Source organism: Athene cunicularia (assembly GCF_003259725.1).
Source record: "Athene cunicularia isolate RWA chromosome 4 unlocalized genomic scaffold, athCun1 chr4_part3, whole genome shotgun sequence".
Lineage (NCBI taxonomy): Eukaryota > Metazoa > Chordata > Aves > Strigiformes > Strigidae > Athene > Athene cunicularia.
This window is the reverse complement of record NW_020799100.1, coordinates 11,817,828-11,827,892: the sequence shown is the minus strand read 5'-3', so window position 1 is coordinate 11,827,892 and position 10,065 is coordinate 11,817,828. Positions and strand designations below refer to the sequence as shown.

Below are 10,065 nucleotides of genomic sequence, written 5' to 3'. Positions count from 1 at the left end.
AAAGGAATGCCCCCCCCCCCCCCCGGTGGTGTCTCCATTGGCTGCGTTTGATACAGGAGTGCAGCTGCATCAGGACATCCCGTGGTTTGTGGCTCACGGTCATTTAGACAAGCCACCCTTTGGGGCATGGAGTGTGGTCTGTAGAGCTCACCAGGGTTTGTGGTCCCTCTTGTACCCCACAGAGCTGAGCCTCTACTGCTGGCACGTACCCGCTGGGACCTGTGAGGCAGGGGCAGGCAGTGCCCCAAGCCTTGGCCCCCCTCGGAGGTGGGGGGGCTGGCTGCTGTCTCCCCAGGTACACAGCGTTTCAGACATGCACCTGCTGCTTGGCCCCAGCACGTAGGATCTGGGAAAGAAAATGCTGGGAGCTTTCTGGGGATTTCCCAGGGAGAGTTGAGATCTGGGAATTTTCTGTCCCTCTCCCTCTTCTCCCCTCCTTCCTCCAGCAGTGGCTCTCACTCGCATCCTAGTCCCGGGGTCACAAATGGTTTTTAAAAAAAGCAACAGCCCACACAATGCTCTTCCCTTCTCTAACGGGTGCTGGTGATGAGATATCGCATCCGGCCCAGAGGATGCAGAATTAGTCCTTTGCCTGGGAAAGGCCCTGCCAGGCCCTGCTGTCAGCTCCAGCGCTGCGGGGCTCCAAGGTCAGCAGCGCATCGCCGCGTGCAGAGGAAAGTGACTCTGCATCCTACAGATGCATCCTCCATTGGGCTCTCTTGTTTCCCTCTGACAGCTCATTCAAGAAATCAGTCTCTCTTCCCTGCTCGTGGGATTTCTTGGGGGTCGTGTTGTCAGTGGTGATGTCAAGCAGTGCTTTCGGTGACGTGCAGAGCACACGCAGGTTTCTCTCTACACGTTGCTTCTGCACTGGCTAAAATTGGGGATATTTCTGCAAGTCAGGTCAGGGAAGTCACATTTTACAGGAAATGTGATTTCCACAAGAGCAGCAACAACAAAGGGCAGCCAAGCAGGTAGGAGATATTCCTGGAAATGGTTGGTAAGACAAAAATTCTGAAAAATGTCAATGTGGGTGTAGGAACTGTTTCATTTTGATGCATATCCAGCCCAACCTGAATGTCACTATCCAGCCCAACTCAACCCAGTACAACCCAGCCTGAATGACCCAACACGACACAACCCAACATGAGTGACCCAACCCAATACAACTCAATGAGAATGACACAACCCAGCCCAACACAACCCAACAAAACTCATCATGGATGACACAGCACAGCGAGATCAGAGAAAATCCAGAGGACCTTTTAGAAACATCAAGGAGAGGAGGGTCCATGGATTTGAGCTCCATTTGCTGGCTGGTCCTAACCTACCACTGCTGCAAGTCTGTTTTAATGAAATAGAAAGAGCAAAACAACCTCTATCCACCAGAACTTCCCCTTTAAATAGGCTATGATGAAACGTGGCAGTGTGTTAGGGACCTAGGAGTCCAGGGGGATTTTCTGGTGTATAATAAGGGCCTCTCTGCCCCTCTTAACTCTCTCCTTTCATGACACTTATTAGGACAAAAGTTGCCTCTAAACATCCGTCTGTTACAGTGATGTTGGTCAGTGATTTCAAGAGGATTGAGGGAACAGAGCCCAGCAGGAAAACCTGGAGCACACAACTGTGTTAAGAAAGTGAGCTAAAACATGAAGCAAAGTCCCCAGAGCAGCGGTGATCCTGACTGTGGTGTGTGGCTGCCTGCACAGCGCTTGATCCAAGGACTATCAGAGCTGAGGACATGAGCTGGGTCCTTCTGGGTGCACTGGTGGGCTGCCCTTGGGGCCCCTTAGGTATCACAGGCTTCGCTGCTCTCTGGCATCAGTTTTCCCTGAGGCCAAGCTCCCACTCCCAAGAATGCATCACATCCCCATGGAAACACAAATGCTTATTTATTTGACTTGTTTCAGTATTTTTTTTTTAAATTTAATTTAATTCTCTCTCTCTCTCCTTTTTTTTTTTTTTTTTTTTTTTTTTTTTGTTTGTTCTGTCCTGGCCGATGTTCCCTTGGTCGCGCTCCAGTGGCTGATAAACTGGCAGGGAACTGGAGTGTGGAGCACGGCAGAGCCTGGGAAAGGCCGGGACCCCGCTTCCCCCAGCCTTACGTCATGGTTTCTCTCTGATTAGCTTGGCCTGGGGGCCATGTGCTGCCAGCTGCCTTCGCTCCCTGCACTCCCTCCTGGACAGGCAGTGCCTTTGTCACAAGCTCACAGGACTGTTCTTGGTGGGATGTCTGCAAGGAGAGCATCTCCCTTCAATCCAGGTTCCCCTCACCCTATGCTGGTGTCATCTGAGCCCCTGAGCCACAGTGCGGCTGGGAGCCATGGTTCGCCCCTGGCTGTATGTCCATGGAGGAGAAGAAACCGCAAGGGATCTGGGCTGGGGTGGAGATCTTCACCCTCTTCATCCAAGCAGGTCCCACTCAAGGGTGGGCATCCAGTGATGTCTGAGGCCATTACAGACTCCAGACAGAGGAGGAGGGGGTGCCTGCAGGTCTGAGCAGCTCCTGACCTGAGCCATTAGGTTGGAAAGTCTTCCCTTCCTCCAGGTTGGAATATGTGCTCAACATGGCCCATAAGAGGCAACTATTTATGGGGTATTGACTATGTGCCATGGGTGAGTGATAGGTGGGGAAGCTGGAGGCTTTGCGGTCCTCTTGCTCCCTGCTCCCTGTTGAGGGCAAGAATGCGGTTCAAGGGAAAGGGGAATGTGCCATGGGGCTTGATCAGCTCAGGAAACTTCTGAAACTCTCTTGGGCAGAGCATCTGCCCAGGGATGTTGGGGTGGCTCTGGGGGAGGTGAGACCCTGCCCTTGTTCCTCAGGATCCTTGGCATTGGAGGCACATTTAGGTGGACTCAGAGGAGGCGAATCCCAGGACCCTCGCAGGGTTAATGAGGATGTTAGAGGTACTGGAGGGAGGGGCATGGTGGAAAACACCGAAGAAGACAACAGGGGGGGTGTCTGTCTTAGAAATGGAGCAATTTGCTCTCAGTGGTCATTTCTTTGCAGCAGCAGAGGGGTCCTGAAGACACACTTTGGGTGTCCCCTCCTAGGGGAGGAAAGTGTCCCCCCACCACCCAGCTTTTGCTGATGTCCTCGTGCAGGAGACTTGAACGTCTCCCAGCCAAGGCAATGCAGGCTGCTCCCAATGCCTTTGGGCCCCACATCCCAGCAGCTCTTCTGCCTCTTGCTAGTCTGCCATGGAGCAATTTTTCCCAGGGCCTGCAGCAAATTTCCGCATCTGTTCCAGCATCTCAGTGCCTTGGAAAGTTGGACATGATCACTTAAACAATGCAGAGCACCACCATGGTTCCAGTAAGGAGAGCACGAGAGGCTGAGGTGGAAAGAATCTCGCGCTCTGCCCGTCTTTCGGCAGAATGTCATCTGCTCCTTCCATGGTCCCAGCAGCCACTTGGCCGGCTCCCAGGCTCTGGCTCCCTTCTCCCAACCCAGTGTGTTTGCCAAAGTGGCCACCCTGAGCCATGCAGTCTCTCCCCGTGGAGGGGGGTGGTGGCACTGGGGAGCAAGTGGGGAAGTTCTGGGGGGTCCCTGGGCTGTGTGAGAGGCCAGGTCACCCCCAGCACCATGCGGCACAGCAGCCACTGTGCTGGCTTGCTGCCTGCTGGCTCGGGCACTCATTCCAGAGGATAATATATAACTTTGATGCTGCTAATTGGAGCTCTTTCCCTACACTTCCTCCTTTCAATCTTCCTCCACCCTCGGCTCTGCAGGGTCAATAAGTGATTCGCATTAAAGCACAGTCTGTGTTGGTTCCCGTGTGTCTACGCAGCCGGGTCTCTGCCACAGGGGCTGTATCAGCAGGGTGAATCCTCCAGACCCTCTGGGGATGAGAGACAAATCCTTGCAGGTCTCCTCCATCCAAACCTTCTCCTGCCACGTAGCTCTGCGGCCTTTCCCCGAGCCCCTGGGGCCCCTCTGCTCCTTCTGTCTCCCCACCTCACCTCAGCCCCTGTTCTCATCCGTCTGATCCCCCCACCCTGGTCGTGCCATCAGCAGACAGCCGCTATCGATTTGCCTGGTTCAGCAAAACCCAGCGGTGAGGGGAGTGTGAGCCGGGGCCGGGCAGCAGTGACACGTGTGATGGCAGCGCTGTTGTGTCCAGGAATGAGGATGATGGGGGAGACATTGGGGAGAGCTGTCATGGTTGCCCAGGTCCCTGCCAGCACTGTGTCTAGTTTTCTGGGAGACCTGGGTGGCTTTTCCACCCCTGTGCCCTGAGCAACCCTCGTTCATGAGATCCAGTGGTGGGGAAATGCAGCTCCTCCACAGGACCCTTCTGGAAACCCTGCAGTGGGGAAGCAGTAAACCCTCAGCCCTCCCTGCTTTGGAGATGAACAGTCCTTTGGTCTCTTCAGACAGACCCAGGTGGATCCAGATGTGCTTTCCCCAGGGAGTCCACGATTTTCTCAAACCCATTCCCAGCTGAATTCTCACATGTGCCCCTGAGCTACCTGGGAACACAGGCAATGGGGGAGAAGCTACGTCCAACACTGAGGCTGGATCATTGCCCTCCTTCCAGCCTGGACTGTGGTGATCCCCAGTGAAGAAGCTTTGGATCATGGCATCTTGAAGAGTAGCAGCCAACTTCTTTCTCTGTCAGTGCCCTGGGGGTCTTCTACATCTCCCATAGCATGGGAGTGGGAAGGATCCTTCCTAAATTACTGCAGACCAAGAATAAGCCATTGTACCTATCAGAAGTGGTAAACTGAGTTGATTTCCGTGAATGTGTGCTTGGTGATGTCCTCCAGAAAGGGAGAACTTGACCAGTGTGGGCAAAGACAAGTCCTTCCTTTGAATTTTATTGCCTGTGTATTTGTTGTGGAACAACAGGTCCTCTCCTAAACTGCTCTCACAACCCCCGCTCATGGAAAATAATAAAACCTTTAGCTTCATATTGCCCCTGTAAGAAAGCCTTCAGCCTCACATTGCCTGCCCCGGGAAAATGGGGTGTTCCTGTGAGGATAGACACCCAGGATACGGGTGCAGGGATGAGGCAGCAGCTGCACCTTCTCATGCCTCCCCATGGAGAAAGGGGAAAGGTGAGTTTTTATACAGCCAAAATTCCCTCTCCTGTGCTGGAGTGGATGCTCTTCCTGCTGCAGAGCAGGTATTAGGGGAGGGGGGGAATTGATCAGCTGCCCCTAAGGGTGAGCAGGAGAAGGTGGGATGAGTCAACTGGAAGCCACACAGAGACAGAGCCTGTTAAATCCAGGAGCTCAGTGACTCTCTGTCTCCATGCTGAGGGCAGGACCCCCACCAGGACCCATGTCCCATGTCTTTGGGTTTACCCCATGGCTCCTGCATGGGCTTCCCAGCATCATCCCTGTGCCTGATCCCTTGTGCCAGGGGGTCAGGCCATGATTCCTCTCCCACCCTGCTGGAACTTGGGAGCAACACGGCCATTGCGAGGGGACGCAGCCCTGTAGCGGGGCTCCCCACCTCAAAACTGCCCAACAAAACACTGTTTTCTCTCCTTGCAAGGTTGCCAGCTCTGCTGGATGTGGTCCCCAAGCAAGTGACATCTTGATGTCACCCATGTCTGAGGCAGGGGATAAGGGGTGGTGTGTGCAGGTCTCCCTTTTTGCCAGTCAATGTACTTTGAAGCAAGAGCAGCTCTGCCTGCATTGAAGGCAGCATGACCGTGGAGGGCTGCCTGCTAACTCCCCGCCCCTGCTCCATCCCCCTCAGGACATCCCTGGGCACACCCTCTCTGCTCACTCCCCACTCTCCACCCCAGGGATACCCTTCACCCCAGGGTCACCGCTTTGGCTGCTGCACTGCCCTTTTCCCCATGCTCCCCAACTTTCCCACTGCTTGAGGCTGAGTCTGGCCTTGCCCCAGCCTTTTCATGGCCCCTTGGGTCTGGCTTGGAGCGGAGGAATGCAGCTCTCAAGCCCAGGGTCTCTTTATCTTAATAAGCGGCTCTGGGGGGGGCTCTGGGTTCAGGGCACTTGGCACAAAGGCAGACAGTGGGGTTGTCCCCATGCAGACAAGTCCCTGTGCTCAGCCCACCCTGGTAAAGCAGCAAGGATTAGCAGCATCCCTGGGGACATCCCTGGACTGCTAGGACATACCTGGCCACTCTGAGAAGCCCTGGAAGCAGCTGGGGAGAGTCCAGCCCCATACAGGGAGCTTTAACCTCCTCCTCACCTTTCCTACCCCATTAAGGGGCTTTAAGCATCTCTGCTGCTCTTTGTCACCAGCTCTGTGGGTGTCAAGGAGTGGGGCCATGGGGCTGGAGTTCACCTTGCATTGGTGCTGGTGTGTGAGAAGCCCCCCACTTGTTGCATGCTTAGCCTCCTGTTCCTCCCGCTCGTGGATCCCACCACACTAAGTGCTCCAGCCACTGCTGGTTTTGGCAGGGAGGTGCAGGCAGCTGGGGGACACTGTCATCATCCCTCTCTCTCCATTAAAGACCTGAAGCCTGTCTTGGAAGATGCTTTTCTTGGGAACCGCAATAAGGGATGGATGAGCTGGGTTTGTGAGACTCTGGAGCAGAGCATCAGCTCACCACCCTCCCCACCTCACTGGCTCCAGCCAGGCTTAGTCTGGAAATCTTGTTTTTACCCATGTTAGAGGTGGGAGCAGACAACCCTTCTGGCCTGACTTGGAGACCCTCAACCTCTGAGGCAATACCTGCACCTCAGGGGCTTGCTTACGGGCTTTGAGCATCTTCTGCTGTGCCAGGTGCAATGGGTGGATGTGCTCAGGGGATTTTGGGGACTCACACCAGGGCAAGTGCCCACAGGGAGGTAGGAGATGGGCTGTGTTGGGGCGCAGCAAGGGATGGGGTGTCAGGGGGTCTTGGCTGTGGGGCAGAGCCTCTGTGTCTCAGCAGAGGAAAGCAAGGAGGTGAGAGAAGGTCAGAAAAGTTTTTACCTGACCCAAAAGCGCTTAGGCAGGAGGGTCCAAGCCTCCAGATAACCACTGTTATTTAATTTATTTTTTTCTAAATAAAAAAAAGGAAGGAAGTTAATAAATAATGTAAAATGGAGAATGCATTAATGAAAGAGAGAGCAAGAGAGAGAGAGGGAAAGAGAGGAAGGGACAGGGCAGAGTGAGAGCGCGGGTGGGGGGGAGAGAGATATTCCTGCCTGTATTGATTGGATATGATTACATTAGACCTATCAAATATTCATACTACATTCCACAAGAGGTCATTGTGTGTGTTTTTCCAATTTAGCTCTGCCTTGGCGCAGGGAGCAGGCTCCAAGTGGGAAAAGGGCTGCGCAAATGGCTCCAGCTCCACAGCCCCGGGGCTGCCGGCTGCCCCTCGCCGCAGGGATGTCACTTGCTGGATACCCTGGGGTGGTGACAGGGTCCGGGTGGGATGTTGGGTCTGGGGGTGAGTGGGGAGGGCGATGGTGAAGAACATGTTGGGGGGATGCTGAGCTCTCTGCTGACCCTGTGGGTCCTTTGCAAAGCCCTCGAGGGCTGTGAATCCTGTGTGGACACAGCAACCGCTGCTGAAATAGATCCACAGGGACATGTATGTCTCAGCTCCAGTACCTTTCTCCTCCTTGGCAAGTATTTCTGCTCCCTCCCTGGGCAAACTCAGGGGCCCATGATCACTATTTACTGGTTCCTATAGGCTGTTCCTTGCCCAAGAGCACCTTAATGGGTGATTTTATCTAGGACATCCGTTTGCCAGCCAGGAAGGGGTCAGCCCAGGCCATGAAGACACACAGGTGGATGAGATGCCATCCGGAAGGCAAGCAGGAATGTGTGGCAGGTCTCCCACCATGGTGCCCATCTGCCAGGGCATGCTGCCTCCTCTCACCTTGCCTCCATCCCCTCTGCGCAGCCTTTCCTCGCTAGGATCCTTGTGGAGGCGGGTGCCCTTGGGAGAGGACCACAAGGGAGAAGGACCTGCAGCATCAAAAAAACCACCCACAGCAATCCTTTGCCCTGGGGAAGCAGCTGAGGAACTGCTGTCCAATTTTACTTCCATGCCAGACACTTCCCTTGCCCATGCCTCAGTTTCCCTGTCCTGTGATGCTGTTGGTGGGAGATGCAGCCCTGTACCTGCATCCTCCTGCAGTATCACCACGGCACTGCTGCCAACCCTGTGGCCCCACAGCCCCGGCTGCTCTGCTGAGGATCCTGCCGCCCTCCGCCCTGCTGCAGCCCTGGGCGGTGCGAGCCAGCGCTGCGTTCTCTCCTTACATTAATAAAAATTTTACAGCACGGTGGCAGGAAATGCATTTTCAGTTCATCTGCTGCAGCTATTAGATTACCAGGAAATGGCTGGCTGGCCGGCAGCCAGGGCCTCCAAAGGGCCGGCGCACACCCAGCGCGGGGCAGAGGGAGAAGGCGAGTGGAGCCCATCGTGCTGGCGGGCACTGGGCTGAGACTATGAGACTGGACTCGATCATCCTAAATATCCCCATGGTGTGCCAGGCTGTTCCCCACCAGCTCTGCCCATGTGCCTCATGTGCCAGGTGCAAGGCTGCCTGGGGATGCTGGGGATGTTCCGAGCTGGTGGGGACGGACCCATTCCTGCTGTTTTGGGCAGCTGGCGTGAGCCGAGAAGGCATCTATTGATGAACCTCTGCTCCATCCTAAGAGCAGCAGAGCCCAGACCAGCTGCAGCCTCTGCTGACACTTGGCTGTGCTGGGACCTAGATAAGTGGAAGATCTGGGGCTGGGACAGGAAGGGTGCATGCACTGAGTGGGGAAGGTCTCTGCAGAGGTTAGTTATTTCAAGCCATGGGATTTCAGACCGCCAGGTTGGCTGGAGTCAAGAGGAGCATGGGAAGGAGTTAAATTTGTGTTGTCTTTAGAAAAGCCAGGAGGAGGGGGTAGGTGCTGTCTATAAATACCTCCAAGGTGGCCGTGCTAATGAAGGGAGGGAATTGTGAGCAGCCCCTCAACGAGGAGGAGGGCCAGCAGCATCGGTGGCTCCAAGGGCCCAGGAGAGGGAAGACATTTTTAGGCTAGGTGGTGTTTTTAGGAGAACCCTCTTAGAGGTGACTGCAGCCGAACGCTGAAGCTGGCCGCTATAGGTGGGACAGCTTTGTGCTGTGACCCCTCTGAGTCCAGCTCGGTCATGGTTCCCCACACGAGCATTGGGCACCAAACCAAAGCATCTTCCTTTGGTGGGATGATGCCCTGGGGCTGCAGCTGGGATAGCTCTGCCCCTGCTCCAGCTGTGATTTTTTTACCTTCCTGGAGTGCAGTGAGTGCTCCCTCCTTTTGGGGCACCCCAACAAGCATCTGCTAGTGGAGCTGGTCTCTGGAGGGGTGCTTGAGTCTCCCTGCCTCTGCCTGGCAGCAGCTTGAGGGTCTCAAGTCCTCGCTGCCTGCTTGGCCTGCCAGAGCCCCTGGATCCATGTGCAGGATGCTGGGTTTGGGTAGGAGGTGACTCCAGCCCTCTGCTCCCTCAACCCTGCCGTAGTGACATCTCCACTCTGGTCCCTGCAAGCTGAGACCAGATGGGAGAGAGTACCTGGGCAGTGGGAAATGAGACATGGCAAAGGGGGAAAGGGAGGGATGGTGGAAGGTAATGGACCAAGCAAGGGAGCAAAGTGTGGGGAGAAAGCAAGGTCTGAGCCTTGCTGAGGTTTATTAAAGTTTAACAGAAAAGAAACCCTGGTTTGCGTGGAGGGGACCAGCTATTTTTAGCCATGGGTAGGATGTCAGCTCTGAAAATAGCCTGCTACCAGATCCTAATGAAATCCTCTCTCTTTGGCTCTCACCCGGAGTGAGTTTGGAGGGGGAGGATCGCTGTCACACCCGCAGCCGAGGAGCTCCTGACATTCACAATGACTCGCCTTATTTTTTTTCTAAATTTTTTTTTCCTTCCCCCTCCGGTTTCTCCTATTCTTCGCCAGCTCTGCCTTACGCCAAGCAGAGGAGTCACCAGCCAAAAAAGTGAATGCGGGGGTGGTGCTGCTTAGCTACGGCCAAATCCCAGGCAACATGTGACCAGATTGGCAATTTAATACCAAGCCTTTCTCCCCTGCACACGCGCGCGTTCAAGTTAAAGTGACATTGAAACAGGAACTCAAAGTACTGAAGGCAAAGAAACTGGGGGGGAGTTG

The 10,065-nt window shown here is 54.8% G+C and overlaps 1 protein-coding gene across 1 annotated transcript in view; it reads right to left on the bottom strand.

The window, feature by feature from the left end:
* TMLHE (trimethyllysine hydroxylase, epsilon) overlaps nucleotides 1-10,065 on the bottom strand; it is a 31,614-nt gene that overhangs the window by 16,198 nt on the left and 5,351 nt on the right. The window contains exon 2 of the mRNA XM_026848507.1: nucleotides 4,474-4,479. The gene's annotated coding sequence lies outside the window, so the exon portion shown is untranslated. The remainder of the gene's footprint in view (nucleotides 1-4,473; nucleotides 4,480-10,065) is intronic.